General features: G+C 32.6%; 1 protein-coding gene across 3 annotated transcripts in view; it reads right to left on the bottom strand.

The window, feature by feature from the left end:
- LOC129248101 (glutathione-specific gamma-glutamylcyclotransferase 1) overlaps positions 1-16,401 on the bottom strand; it is a 35,894-nt gene extending 19,493 nt beyond the window's left edge. For 2 of the 3 annotated variants that reach the window (XM_054887538.1, XM_054887553.1), the window contains exon 1: positions 15,870-16,400. The gene's annotated coding sequence lies outside the window, so the exon portion shown is untranslated. Of the gene's footprint in view, positions 1-15,869 lie in introns of all 3 variants that reach the window. The other variant, XM_054887559.1, reaches the window with a different exon arrangement.
- Positions 16,402-16,684: the final 283 nt, after the last annotated feature.

Genomic DNA, 16,684 nt, shown 5'->3' with positions numbered 1-16,684 from the left:
AACGCGTTCTGACATTCAGGCATCACTTTTGGAAGACCTTTTTTATATACATATATATGTAAGCACATATTTTTTTCGATATTTGACCAGCAATGTTTTCATTTTCTTTCGCTGAAGTGAAGACAATGCCATTCTTGAATGCCTTGATAGTGAACTTTTCATATAACAGTAAAAACGAATAATGCATGCACGAACGTGCTCACTTTTATCTTATTTATTAATATGTCATTCATTTTACTTACTAACTTTATTTTATTTATTACTATTTTTGTTATGCAACTAATTAGGAATAAAAAGGTAATTTACGTATTTTAATTACATAATTTATTTTACAAATTCGCCTAACATTAAATATCACTTAAAAAGTGCTCAGGCTTAGGAATGAGGCAATTCGTAGGTTAGTCAATAGGCGTGTCTTGAATTACACTTACATATGTATTTAAGTTTGCAATAGAATGCGAATGAATTGAATAAATTTAAACACATTAAATTAATATGTTCACACTTCGTGCTTTTTATTTGTTTTGTTAGCTAAGAACAGAATACGTCTGGATTAGCTTAAAATGCCACACTCTATAATTGAGTTTTCATCCTCTTGCAATTTTCAATTCAACCAATTTATGAGTTAAGGCAAAAATTTCGCGGAGCGTCAGCCAATTTCATACATTTTTCATTCATCTATATGCCGCCTTAGTTGATGCACAGATTGTGCGACAGCAATTGACTTCTTTGTTTTATTTTCCCTTCCTCACAATCTACAAATTATTCAATCAGTATAATATGTGATGTTATCAATCTCGTCGTAATTTTGAGTCCCACCAATAAAATACAATCACTAAATGCACTCTTCGTTTATTCTGTATTCAAATCTATTTAGTTCTTCTTGTTTTTTTCTTCTTACTTTTCTTTCTTATCGCAATACGTGAGTTGCCTAAGTAAATGTATTTACCTCAATAGCCAGTCATAAAGTTAAAAATTGTTTTGTTTTTGTTTTGTTTTTTTAATGCAAATATTGTTTTGTATGTTATATATAAGAATGCTTATAATATGGCACGCACTAGCCTAATGCACCCTATGACGAAATATATTATACTAACATACACATACATACTTACATACACACATATTTAGTTAGTTAGTAACGGGTGATTTGTCTTCTGGAAACCGCAATTTTAAGTATTAGCAGAATCAGAACAAAATTAATATAATGATTCATATAATTATAAAAGTAAAAACATTTCATATACTATTTATAATTCCACTGGTGGCCATATTGCATTCGAACACAAGCCGAATAATGTCTACAAATTAGTTTTATTATGCAAAGTTGCTCGGATTAAGGAGACCAACGAAAATTTGAAAACCTTGATTCAATTAACCAAACTTAATGAAATACCAGCCAAATTTCTTTCAAACTTGTAGCTTATAAAAAATAATCAAATAATTGTCGCGTACACTTCTGTTAGGTGTTTAACTGAGCTCCTGTTCCTATTTGTGGTGTGCGTCTTGATGTTGTTCCACCAATGGAGACAACTATAATTTTAAGCCGAGTCCAAACGGCATATGGTTTTCATGAGGAGCTTTTTCATGGCAGACATATACTCGGAGGTATGCCATTGCCAGCCGCGGGGCGACGGCTAATGTAAACAACTTTTTAACTAAAAGCTTATACTAGTCCTTAATGGACAACAGACCGCAACGGCGACTCATCCATGCCCTTATTGATTTACCACATTAAGTGGATTGAAGTGAGTTTTGATTGATGATTATGATCCGAATAGCGATGAAACAAATCTTAATTTAAAAAAATACAAGTACTTGAAGGAGAACTATTTCCAATTTAGAAGTAATGGGTTATGACAAAAAAACTAGAGAATGTCACATCCCGATATCCCGTTTTCTATAAGATAACGACATTTATGTCCTTCAAAAGTGTATTCCTCCTAAACTACTTCTCTTGCAAGAAATTTTAAATCATCTGTTTTAGGATGGTATAGTTATATATATGTACATAAATGAATAGGAAAAGGACAGTCACAGGATAAAAAAGTTGGGAAATAAAAAAAAACGACCCGTGTGCTTGTGCAGTTTCACCCGAAAGTTGGTTCAACGTTACCGGAACGTTACGGCTTTATATCCGGCCAAGAACTATCACTTTAGCAGCTCCCTCTTACATGCTCCAACAACAACAACTAGCGTGCTTGTCGGTCTGGACACCGAATTTCTTTTTGAAACTCTGCCTATAATAATTGAGAAGCCTGATTACTGAAAAACGTAAAATAATTTCAACAGCTAATCAACAACAATGGCCGTCAGCTAATAGCAAGGAAAAAAACTATTTCTTATTTTTTAATTTGTGATGCTTTTCATGCACCCTTTTATTTGAATACCTTCATCATTCAATCACATCAACAGCATTTTCTTTTTTATGTGCTCACTTTCTTATTCTTAGTATGTGTGTATGTATGTATGTATACGCATACATTTGCTTACGCCTTCCAACTATTTATTAATCGGAAGCTTTAGATGAACAATTTATTTATTTAATTGTTTATAACACTAATTGAAAATGTTCACACTTGACGAACTGTTTGCTTGCTTCCAGCTTTCGCATTTTGTAGTAGCGTGTGCAGAAAACTAACATCAAATTTATTTGTACTCCTACAAACATATATAAATATGCATAGTAGGCCGGGTTGATTTGTGGGGAGGCAAAAAAACCGCCCATTGCTCTGTGAAAATCATATTCTAGGGAACAAAATAAGAAACTTTGCCGAAGGAACCATACCTCTAAAACGAATTCTGATGTCCCCCAATTTGGGTCGAACTTTTTAGTTTCTTTTCTATAACTCACTTAAATTAATTTTTTCATTTACATATGTTCTGACTAAATAAATTTCTTAAGAGAAAAAATAGATATTATTATATTGTAAATAAATAAAAATAAAGAAAAAGCATAGCCATTTAGCTGATTTTAGCTACCCAAAAGTTCAGAATTCGTTGTAGAGGTATGGTTCCTTCGGCAAAGTTTCTTATTTTGATCCCAGAATACGATTTTCACAGAGCAATGAGCGATTTTTAAATCGACCCGCCCTAATGCATAGCTATGATAGGTATGCGCTTATTTTTAACTGTCGAATTTAAATTAAATAAAAGATAACATTTTTTGAGAGACATATCAATGCGCAAAATTCTCTAAAATATTTATACAAATTTTCTTGAAGAGATCAGATCATTGCGCGGCCTATTTGTGAGTGTTACACAAGTAAATATAATATAATCTAATCGGTATTGAACAATAATTTCAATGCGTCTCAAGCCTTATCCACTTGATTTCAAATTATGTGAGCACCTTATACAATACAGAATATATAATCAGCTAGATTCTGAATAGAATCTCCCCATGAGACTTTTCTCTGTTCCCTGTTCTTCTGCCTTGAATAAAAATTCTAGAAATGTTTTTTCCTTTATTGTTATCACAAACGAACTTCGAAAAAGGAAAATACTGTTTTGAGAAAAATTAAGTATGTCGAATGCAAAAAAGGAGACTGTAATGACATTTTCAAAAGAATTTTCCGCCACCGAAGAGTGAGGAATGAGTACACAAAAATGTAAAAATTTAAACAATGCTAAGCATTTGTTCTAATGTCAAAAAACACCAACATCTATTCACATGCCCTATACAAAAGCATGATGCAAGGAACTCTTGGAATCTCCAGAGATGGTTAACGGGAGGTTAAGCAATCGAAAATAAAAAATAAAAAATGTATACATAGTAATAAGAAGATGAATGTTTAAGCAATAATATTTTTTAGTAGTTCAATTTTTATTGCAATTATTTGAGGTTCTAGAAAATTAAGTTATCACATTGCAGCTGAATCCATAGAGTGCATTTAAAATAGGTGGAGTTGAGAATTGGAGGAGTTTTTTCTCACGAAAACATATTTGTGATTGTGCGGAATATAGAGAAAAATGTTGTTATACTCGTACTAAAAAAATGTGTCGCATAATAATGCCCCCCGTAATGTGCAAATCATATGCAACAGTCGACGAAAGTATTGCAGGTGTTTTTGCAGGTACGGGAAATATCAAATAGCAAAACGCACCAGACAAGTCCGGAAAGTCAAGCTGAACCGCAAGTACATATCATATTTTCGCATTTCATTTGTTATTAAGTAGGTTTTTATTATATTATAAATTAAATGGCATTAAGATACCAAATAGCGGCCACCATAGCAGAATGGATTTGTGCGTGAACATCATTTGATAGGGCTCAGGTTCGAAGCCCACTGTGGGCATGAAGCGGCAAGCAGCTAGGCCAAACATCAAACAGAGGATGAACGTGCCAATACAAAAAATATATAATGTATATACATACTTATATACACAAGATGGCGCAAAATTAATCACCTTATGGAAGATTTATTATATTTGAAAATAGCGTCGTACGTTAATCATATTTGACACTTGTGAATTAGACAACTGCAGTATACAAACAGATAAGCAATGGAACGCGTAAAGACTTCCATTACTCAATCAAATTTTTTTTGTTATTTAGTAAAAAAAAAGATTTTGTGCACGCACTATTTTAATTCTACGTAAATACATGAAATTTGAACGAAAAACTTTGTAACGGACTGTTTATCTCGTATCCCTTGAAAACAAGTTGGTGCGCGAAGTATTCCATACAAAAATGCCACATGAATTTAATGAATAAATTTCCAGCCAACCTCTATGTAGCGAAAACCTAGTACGAAAATCTATGTGTGTATGCATAAAATCTAGTTTCATTATGCAAGAGTGTTACTTACTGTTGTATGTTGTTGTGAAATTCCACAGCTAAAATTTGTTTAACGAACTGTGCGCAGGCAAATTGAGATATTCGGATACATAATAATTATTGTGAAATTGTTATAATACGTATTTTTTGGTATAAACGCCATACCAGAAACTTCGAAGCTCGAAATTTTTTAGTGGAAATAATCGTCTGACCCGTTAAAATTCAAAGGTTAATGAAAAAATGTGAAGCAACTGGTTCTGTCGAAGATAGAAAAAGGACTGGTATACCAAAACTGTACGTTCTGTTCAGAATATTGCTACTGTAGCGCAAAGTGTTGTTGAACAACCTTCAACATCGATTCTCGACGTTCTCAACAATTAGGCATTCAAGAATCCACTGTTTGGCGGCTTTTACATGTACACGTGCTTATGGTGGAAATTTAAAATTTATTTATGAAATTTTTCACATATAACTGTCAAGAGCCATATTTTGAACAAAAATAGTGAAACCTGAAGGAATATACATTTTTATATGTTTTATTTTGAAACACCCTTTATATATTTCGCAATTTAGAAGCGAATGAACTTCCTTGAAGCTCTGTTATCTATTGGTTATTTACGTTCTACCAGATATGAGGGTGGAATATGTACCCATATAAACATATATTCTTGCAATCATACAAACACATGTTTCACTGTAATCTGGTAGAGTAAAAAAAAAAATAATTAATTAAATAAAACAATAAAATAAAATAAAAATTTAAATATTAGTTTGTAAATACAAATACAGTAGATTCTGTTTTTATGCGTTTTTGAAATAGTGCGGTTTTTCAAAAAATTAAAAAATGCATGTCGACCTATCGGGAATTGTACATATAAACCAAATTCTAAACCAGCTAACAAAAACTCAATACAGATTATATCAAAAATGCTAACTCTACAAGTATGGAACCGCTTGCATCACCATCCAGATCAGACGTGTACATTTTCTCAAGTTACGGAAGTGATTTTACGCCAAATCCTAAACGAATGCGCAACATGCGGGTATTGTCTGATTCTATTTCTGACGATGTAAATTTATTTTTCGATTGTGACGTTTCTTAAATAAAGATATAACTATCAAAAATACAATTTTTTGTTTATGCGATTTTATTTAATTATTTCAGATTCATGCGGTCTATGGAACGTATCTATAGTTATAATATGGGACTAGTACCCATTTTTATGCGATTTTATTACATTATTTCAGATTTATGCGGTTCTTAGCACTTTTGAAACGTATCTATAGTTTTACTATAGAACTGGTAGCTTTTTTTATGCTGTTTCTTGCGGAACGTATATACCGCATAAAAACCGAATCTACTGTAATTAAAATTTAATACATATATGTTATATAAAGTGATCGAACGAGTCTCGTTTCCGCTTCGGCGAAAAATGACCTAACTTTTTTTACTTTTTTGTTCAGTTGTTGTGACATTTTCGAATACCCACATCAAAGTTAACATTTTCTATTAAAACACTTATCTGCTTAGGGTGGCTATTTTTCAGTGCTGCTGGTCAACTTTACAGATAGTTTCGCAAAACTCAACTTTAGTATTTCCACTATTGATAATGGATAAATAAAGTGTCGTTCACAATTGGGAGTTATGGAAATTTGAGACTGATACTTTGTCAGTTGCTTTCATTTAATTAAAATTTGTTTACGCTCCATTAGCGTTTAGCAGCAAAAGTCAACATAAAGCTGTGAATTTACTTACATAAATACATATATTATATATTGGTATGGAGAGAAATAAGCGGCATGGTGGCTAAAACGTCAAATAGTATTAATGGAAGTCTAAATTTAGATCCTTCATCTGGATAAATAGTAACAGCTTTGACTTTTTTTATCGCATGCCTGTATATTCATATTCCCATTCGACGCTTTAAGTAAAAAATTTTCAAAACTCTGAACTGACAGGAAATTTTTCAGACGGAATTCATCAGCCCCCACAAGCTATCAACTCCGGCAAACTATTTCACAGTGATATACAAATAATAATAATACATTTTTTTTTGTATAGTGTTATAATACATAGTAGTGTATGTGTATGAGTATATGAAGTTTCTGAAAATGAATAAAAATATGTTTGAGCTTTCCTTAGTTATTTTAAATATGGAGTGAAACTATTGTGATTTAACAAAAAACTCTCTATTGAATCAAAAAGCTGAATTCTCTTTAAATCGTTACTTATTTTTTGTACGAGTACTTTACGCATTAATAAAATCGGTTCGGTGTTCGATTCGGCCTCGGCCTTAAAAAGTAATGTTCCGTCGTTCTCTACATTTGTAAGCACATATTTGTGTATACTCGTATATGTATGAATGTATATATTCACTCGCTTATGCACAAAAAGCGTGGGGACTACAAGTTTGCGAATTTAATTTTGTTTCCATTTTGAAGACGTCACACTGATTAGCAGTTTGCTTTCTATTTGATTTGTCTACAAGTCACTCGCACATACATATCTATGTACATATGTACATATGCGCGTATTTATGTATTTTTGTATGAATATGTAAATATTTAGCGAAAACTTAGTGATAAGAATAGGGGAACTTGACCGCCGTAGACTGTTTGTGTATATGTATTTGTTTTTTCACATTTGAGCCAAATATTTTCATCTACATACAATTTTATGCACATATGTATATATCAACTTTAACATACATACATCCGCACATTAGTCTATAGACTTTTTACAAAACTGAATGAGCGAGGCGCCACACTTGAGATTAATTATTTATGTTTGCAAACATTTTCAGTAATGTTTATTTAATTTATATTTTTATTTTTATAAAATAAAGGTTTTCGAGTGGCAAGAAATTTAGAATAATATGGCTTATCAGTAAGATTCAAGTTTGCAAAAAATTATATTCCGACAAAGAAACAGGGCTCTGGACTATTTGCATGAATACAGAACTTATGAAAGCCTTTTTGATTCACAATTAATGATTTAAATAAAGAACAAAAAACGAAGAGTGGGTGTGGCTCACGTGAACTTTAAAAATAGCTCAATTCACTTATCATTAATGAAACAATTACCAAAAAGTAAACATTGGTTTGGAAAGGAGTTCCCAAATTGTTGCATAGGTAGCCACTACAACAACCACACAATTCTTTTTTTGCTTGATGTTTATCGCACCTATTAACAATGCACTGGAAGAAATTAAATATTCTTAATAATTGGATAAGAGTGCAGAGGCTTCTTCGTCGAAGAAAACAAATAGAAAATGGGTCAGGAAATATTGAGCGTTTTCGAGTTTTGAAAGCCTTCTTGTGAAAAAGTTTGTTCAAGATCCAGCTTGAGGCTGATATTAATGCGATACTCTTTTGAGATTAATTTATGCAGGGCTCAATCCAATTTCCACTTTCAATAGTGTTTCGTTACAACAACTGTTAGAACCATCAAGTCTAAAACTGCGAATAGAAATATACAGACTTTTCCAGGTTTTGGAGGAATTAAAGAATAAAATGCTCTCTGTTACAGATCCGAAAATTCTTTTACCGTTTTCCACGTTATACTTTTATGAAACTGGCTTGTATGTTCAGAAAAACAAGTTTATGCTTATCATTAAAGAGACAGCTACAATTTATAAAAAATAATAATATGTAAAATAGTTATATGTCTTTGGTTCTGAAGAAATATATACAGCACGTGTGCAGATGGAGTCACTTTCAATCTATCGGGTTCTGAGAAGCTGATAGCATTGGTTCTTTAACTTTCTTCTCGTTTTCCAAAAAAATTTGAAATCCGGATTTATATTTTAGTCTATAAAATATGTACATGTTAAGACTATTTAAGCCCCAATTGTAAATTGTAACTCCTTTTGACATACAAAAATTAAAATTATTAATTGCCAATTATTAGTATTAATTGACCTGAAATTTGTATCATATCCTCTATACAACCCGGTGAAGTCTTTGTAAAGACAAGAGCAAAACGTCTGTTCAATGAGAAAGCGAAATATCATGGAAACGAAATGACAAAAAAAATGAGAGACATTAAAATCTAATAAAATAAAATACAAATCAACGATGACGGTCAAAATTGAGGCAATATCTAAAAAAAAAGGGAGATTCTATAAAGAACCAAACTTATTTATGCTGCAAGGAGAAATCGCTGCTGACTCCTTAAAATTGAAGAATTATCAAATTATCCTTTTAACTTTCCTGAACACATCCAGGTTCCAATCAAAATGCGATTGTATTGACTGAGAAAGCTTAATCTATTTATTGGTAAAATTCGTTGTTAGTTAAATTTTTCTCAATTTTCCTCACATTTTCACGAGCGAAATCAAAACACTGCTCCCAAATACTAATTGTGTGAACTAAAGTGACTAATTGTTTGAACACCAAACTCAATGATGTCGTTTACAGCTTAATTGCCTTAGCTAATTGGTCTGTTTGAACACAGTATGAAGCCAGCTTTAAACTAAAATGAGATTGAACAGAGCCATCGATATGGAATAAAACAAAAAAATTATAATAATAAATAAGCACTGGGAATAAAGCGAGTACTTTAATAAGTTTACCTCGTGCTAGTTGTTTTTGTTTACATATTTGGAGTTGGAACAGGTGGTTTACTGATTTCTATTAAATAATAAGTTGTTGCTTTATTACAGCTGTATCGGGCATAAAAATCCTCGCTATCCAGATCAAAAACCTCATAACCTTTGTTTTTTCCGGTTGCAATTACGTACATACATATGTATGTGTAGGAGTACAATTCAAGAATGTTGTTCTTGAAGTATGTATGCTTATATTATAATTGGCACGAACGTCCTTTGTTGTGTGTTTGGCTGATATTCTCAGTTTTACGAGATTCAAAGTTTTATGCTGCCTCCGCACGGCAGATGATTTTTGATGTGGAGCTTTTTTATGACAGAAATACACTTGGAAAGGTAACCGCTACTAGAAAAACCGTTCCTACCATTTGTTTTTTCATACCCACAATGGGTTTCGAATCCAGACCATACTGAATGTTAGTCACGCACAAGCCCATTTTGCTATGGTGGTCGTCATTAAGTTGCTTCAAGCAAAAGAAGTTACTTCAAAAGTTAATGGCTCTTCAAATATTAATTTTTCCCACCTTGGAATGCAAGAGGAATGTCAAGCAAGAATTATCTAGTTTAAGTGTTATCTAAGTACTCAACGTCCCGTTGGATAAAATTTCATTAGGATTATTGGTTATTGATACTATCTCGCTCATATTTATTTTACACCGTCGCTCATATCATTTTGCTAATAAGTTGCTTTATTTGTAGAACTTGTATGTATTTTTTGTTTTGCCGCAACTGTGTACACAACGCGCGTGCAGAAAACAACACCCACCTTATCTCTATTATGTACAGTAACGAAAAATAAAAATGCGTCAATAAACAATAGTTAGGATTAATATTATTAGTCCAAAGAAAAAAAAACATATGCCGTTCGGAGTCGGTTTAAAATTGTAGGGGTCTCTATTTGTGGAAAGCAACAAGACGCACGCCAAGGAAGAGCTCGGCTAAACACCCACAAAAGGTGTAAGCATCAATTATACTTGAATATTGTGTATACTATAAATTAGTCAATATTAGTCGTTACTTTAAAAAGTAAAGTTTACTTATACGATTGACATCACATTTATGGTCCACAAAGTAATATACTTTTGGTATGAAGTGAACAACTTTTTGTTACCACCTAAATCTATTCTATATCTAAGGAACGGGATATCTATATTTCTATTTATTTTTTATTTTATTTTATATTTACTCATGTTGCCAGCTCTTTAAAAAATACCAATAATCTTTTAATTTCCCTTCACAAATATATAAAAATGATACCAGCAATAAAAACGAGATTCAAACTTTTGTTTTTGCAATTTGAATTTTTTTTTTTTAATAGCGTCGGGCTCACAGGACTACTACAAAAAATAAAATAAAAAATTACTTAAACAAAACAAAGGATATACATTTTCGGACGTTTGTGAAGAGAAATTAAAAGAGGAGATTAATTAATATCGACCTGAAAACATTTTATACCAAATTTACGTAAAAGTGTATCTTTTCCTACGAGAATTTAATGGTAATAATTTTCAGAGCGCTGGCGGCACAGAAACATATTAATTTATTGCATAAAAATATATATAAACATAGGGGACTCATTTCTTGGTTATAGAACAAATTTATGTGGTAATATTGTTTTCCTATTAAAAGGCGCCAAATATTGTACAGATCGAGAGTAGCACACTTATTTATTGATGTTTTGACTGAAAATGTAGTATTTTCTGAAACAATTTTTGTAATAGCTGATGCGCGTGGCGAAGCTTCGCAAAACCACTACCAGTTAGTACACATAGACACATACATACATATAATTTCATGTTTCATGTGGGGATCGAATATGGGACCAATTGAATGGTATTTACGCAGAAGCGCACTGGTCTACATTGGAATCTCGGATGATGTTGCTTCACAACAAAACGTCAAAAGCGTTTGAATAAAATTATAATCAAAAATGTTTACTTTTCTAGTGGGATCACCAGTTAGATCCAAATATCACTTGGGATTGTCAAGGCTTATAATATAATATTATATAAACAGCGATTCCCATTATGGAAGAATAAAAATATATGTATGTGTGAATGTATTTACTTTATCGCTTGTCCCATGAAAAATTCCACTTTGCTAAATTACAATCTAATTAATATGCAAAACAGATTGGCAGATTGAGAATAATTAACTTCTTTTATATTTATAGTCTTGTACCTATGCATGCAAATACTTTGTTTGCATGGATGTTTCAAAGATCTATTTAAAAATTTCATCATAACAATTTTACCCGTTCATATATATGTATGTGCATGCAGTGCGATAAATAACTATAACACAGAGACTTATTTATAAGTTTTGATCATTTATGTGTTTCTTATTAATTTCAATAATTTTTTTATGAAAATATAGTTAATTTTTCTATGAAAACCATATAAATGAGAGTTTCACACTTTGTGTAAATTTAAAAGAAAATTCAACAAATTTTCATAAAAATTTTATCCTTTTCAAACGGAATTTCTGGAAAAACTTGGAGTCTATATAGTTTTTTATAACCCATTGAATTTTGGTAAAGTGCAAGTTTTAATTTGCTCATAAATTTGCGTGCATTTAAAATTTTTTTTTTTTGCTGACGGGTTCTATGCTTTCTTGTATAAAAACAATTTCGAGCAGTCATTATTTTCTCTGATTCTGTGTTACGTTTATTCGCCACATTTTACCTTTTTAAGGCTAACAGCAGCTTGAAAAAGTTCCAAGGCTATTGCACGATTTTGAAAATTTATTTAAATTTTGGTATATTAATTAATTCATTCGTATTTTAATAATATTCATGTAACCAAAATTTTTTTTTGTGATTTCTCTGCAATAAGTCAAATTATCTTAAAATAGTCAATATGTTATGTAGCATTACATACATACATACACACATATGCACTTTTTATTTGAAATTGACGCTTATTTTACTTACACACATATGTAAGTATGTTTTTGTAACTTGTTATCTTAACTTTTGTTTCTCAAGTTCAACAAACCATATTAAGTAACAGGTGCAGTTATGCTTGTTTGTACACTTGGCAACAAAGGTGAACACAAACAGCTCGTTTTTAATATTAATGTTAATTTATACAAACACAACATTATTAAATTTCCAACTGAACCAATCAACGGCCTTGAAAATCTGACAACAATGGAAATGCAGTTTTCCTCAAATTCAATAATGCCCATCAGCACTTAAAAATTGTAGAAATTTCAACTAGTGTTGAGTGATTCACTCAATACTTAATGTACAGTGGCGCTCATTTCTGAGTTTAAGGTTTTGTGAATGGTAAACATTTTTGCGTTCGGAATAACACCAAATTTAACTCGTCAACTGCTATGTAGTGTGCGCCGAAGGCATAATCAGGACATACATATTCAAGGGGTTAATAAAGAGTGTCTTTTAGTCGAATATTCTAATAGAGCAGCTTTCAAGGTGGCCATATGTTCAGAAGCAATTCTCATCCTTACAGTCAATAATCCGTCAACATATAAAAAATAATCCCACTTCCTCAAAACCGGCATTTTTTATTTGAATTCGTTATACTCGAATTCTCAAGAAACATTTTTAATACAAAATATTTCTATATTTTTTAATTAAATAATACTTTCTATTGATAGTTTCAACAGGTAAGCTTGAGAAATACGAATAAGATAGCAAAAACATAATTTGAAAAATCTACCATTCACCTACTGCCTTACATCAGCATTAGTTGCAAACTTTAAAGTGGGTTAATGTGAAACGAGAAGCACCTTTCGCTGGCGGCACTTGCTCTGTAGCCACCTTGAGATATGTACATATAGTATGTATGCACGTTAGAAACAGTAGCGCGCATGTAAAACACCATCAGCTGTTTCAGAGAGTGGCTGCAATACCCGCTCGGAAATTGCGTGTTGAATAATTTTTAGGAACGCTTGTACATTAGAAATATTAGTTTTTTTGAGTACTCCGTTTTGTACCTGCCAATTAATAGGAGATCTGAGGCATGCTACCATGCAACGCAAAGACAGTGAGCGGATTATGTTTGAGCTCTTTGTTTCGATCGTGGTAGGGAACATAACTGTAATTTCTTTTGTACAAGATGCTCCCAAAATCTTCATTTACCCTCATTCGATACTGTAACTCATATTTTCTTAAAAGACGCAAAAGAAAACGCGTGCTGCAAATCGAAGAAATTACAAAACAGAATAACTTAATACATATTTTACTTGCATGGTAAATAAATCATTAACTTTTTGTAAGAAATATTGTATGTCTACGGAAAACGATCTCCCTCATTTTGTCTGAAGACATATTGCGTGAAATAAATAAAGACGGGTTAAAAGGCATTTTAGCAGTACAAAAACTTAATACGAAATGAAAGTTCTGTGACTACAGGTTTAGCCAATAATTTTTTAAAGTTTACAGAATGCCTTCAAAAAGAGGGATACACAAAAGACATGCCATCGGTTGAATATTTTATCGCATGCGACAGGAGGCATACTGGAGGTATATATCCACTCAATTAAGAGAGAAAATGAAATTGTAAAGAGAGAGATAGACTAAAAGGGAAACGGGACTAAACAATTAGGCATCTCTTTCAAGGCGATATCAATTAACCAGCTGATTAGATTGGGTTTTTCTCCACTAAAGTCCAAATCGCAACAAGGTCCTGAAATCGCTTGCCGGCATCAATTGCGGCAAAGGCAAAGAATTGTTGCTATCGACCTTTAAGGCAATTGGCCGGCCAGTTCTAAACTATGCTGCGCCTGTCTGGTCGCCTAGAACCAGTGACACGCACTGGATAAAGCTCCAGACATGCAAAAACACTGTTATTCGGAAAGCGATGGTCTGCCTCCTGATATCCCCAATAAAACACCTTCACAACGAGGCCAATATGCTACGTGTTAAGGAGCATAACAAACTGCTCAGCAAGCAGATCCTTTTAGGGTACTACCGTAGGTTTCACCCTTGCAGACACCTGCTTGAGCCAGAGCCGCCTCCCAGGCACGTCAGGAGACACCTACTACACTACGCCGACGAGATACAGGACAAAACAAATAGACACCTACTGGACCAGACAGTGTTTAGACAGACATTAAACGACATTCACCGGGAGACTGTTACCACCTTCATAAGCTCCCGTCTAGTGAATGCCGTAATCGGAGTCCAACCACCACCCATTGCAGATGAAGAGCTCTAGCTTCGCCGTGAGACCCGCGCAACACTGGCGCAATTACGTTCTGGATATTGTAACAGGTTAAACTCTTATTTATCCAGAATTTTATTTCCTTATGAAATATGTTTTATTCAAGCTGTCAAAACTAATCACTTAAAGTAGTAGTATTTATGGCTGTACGGATGTATGTGTGAGTTAGTAAAATGTTATATTATATTTTATCCTGCCATCATTTGAGGAGCGTTTGTTTATTCGTCTATCTCAAAGAAGTAATGACTGAAGCACTTCGAAACTTTAGTTGCAATATAGTCTACATTTTACAAAAACAAATTATCGTGCATAAAGAACACAATTTTTGTTTGTGTGAAGAAATATCAAAAGAAACGAAAAATATAGCGAATATTAGAGCGCCGTAGCGCCGTTGGCTAACATTCGGTAGGGAACTGGTTCGAAACTCACTCTAGGCATGAAACACCAAATGGTAGAAAACGTTGTTTCTAATAGCGGCAGGCCTTAGCAAAACTTTGAGTACATTTCTAATCGATAAGCTGAAAAAAGTGGCCAGCACGTTGTCAATTGGAAGTACCTAAGTTTCAAATCAATAAAATTGCCTTAAAATATTTTCTGCAAGCCATTGATAGGGTGTTCAAATGGAAACGTGCAAATGAAAACTCTTGCAGCAATTTACGCCTATTCAATAGAGTTCCACAATTCCCATAAAAAATGTGAATGATTATTTTTGTTTTATAATACATAAATATATTAAATATTTTTAATGCACATAAATAAAGTTTTTACAATAAATTAAAAATAAAAAAAGAAACTTATAGGAGCTTCTGTGAAGACACGGTTTTGTATCTTTCACTAAGAAGTTACTTTCGGCAGTGGTGAATATGAGCCGGTATGGACGTAGCGCTCACGGTTAACGCGAAGGAAGAGAATAAGAAGATAAGAAAGCGATAAATTACTCGATGAAATTGAACTTCTTGAGATAAATTACTTTTTCGCCATTTCCGCGATAAAAAGAAAAACCGCAAAAAGAAACATATGCATGTAACATACTACATATGAACAGACACATGTTTTTGTATGTATGTACATACATATATGACATTGGAAGGAAGAAGTGGCCAACAAGCGACATTTTCTGATGACACACAAGTTTTACAAGTGTAAGACTAAAATTCAATGCACTCTGCTCAGGCAAGATGGTCGTGTATTTATTTATGTATAAGGATGTGTGTACATACATACACATATTATTTTATCAGCAACATATTCCTAGTCTCAGTAGAACTATTTAATAACGTATTTTTTACTTACCCATTCGTTTTGCGGTTATAGTTAATTGTACCAAGGTTCAAGATGCAGCCGGATCGCGCAACATTTTGTAATTAAATTGTATAAAATATTCACTCATTTCTTTATCATCTGTTTTGTTCAGTTCTTTTGTTGTATATGTTGTCTATTTTTGCTTGTGTGCACTTTTCTTATTTTCCGCATCTGTAAAAGCTCTTAGTAGTTTTTTCCAACACGTGTAACTTTGCGTGTCAGAAATTTTTTTGCCATCAGTTCAGATTTTCATTCACACAAAATGAGACGAATGCTTTTGAAAATTGGTTTCAAGTGGATTTTTAGTCCTCTAAGTGGTTTTGTCTCTTACGTTCTCCTGACTGTTTTCACTGCTCTTCAAAATTATAATTATGACTAAATGTAATGCTTTAAGTTGTTTATAAATATTTACGCGCACACAATACCGATTTGCAGCGAGCGAATTACTACTGCTACTTCTTGTTGTTGACACTTTCCACAGACGTTCGTACGATTTGATGGCCAAGTAGTGACTGTAAACTTGAGGTCGTCACATTGCATCAAGAGCATTCGCTGGTTCATTTTAAATATAAACATACGCATACATACACACATATTCACATGTATACATCCATGCATTTAAACGAGTATTTAAGTTATTATTGCCATTTTGTGTTCGTTTATCATTTAATTCTATTTTTTTATTTATTTTTTTAAACAAATTTACATCCTAACAGTATTTTTGCTAATTAAGATGCAATTTTTAATACAAATTTCTTTCTAAATGTTTTTTATACGTACGTTATTCACAATTTCTTTAGCAATTT

Source organism: Anastrepha obliqua, chromosome 1 (genome assembly GCF_027943255.1).
Source record: "Anastrepha obliqua isolate idAnaObli1 chromosome 1, idAnaObli1_1.0, whole genome shotgun sequence".
Taxonomy (NCBI): Eukaryota; Metazoa; Arthropoda; class Insecta; order Diptera; family Tephritidae; genus Anastrepha; species Anastrepha obliqua.
This window is presented reverse-complemented; position numbering and strand designations above follow the sequence as displayed.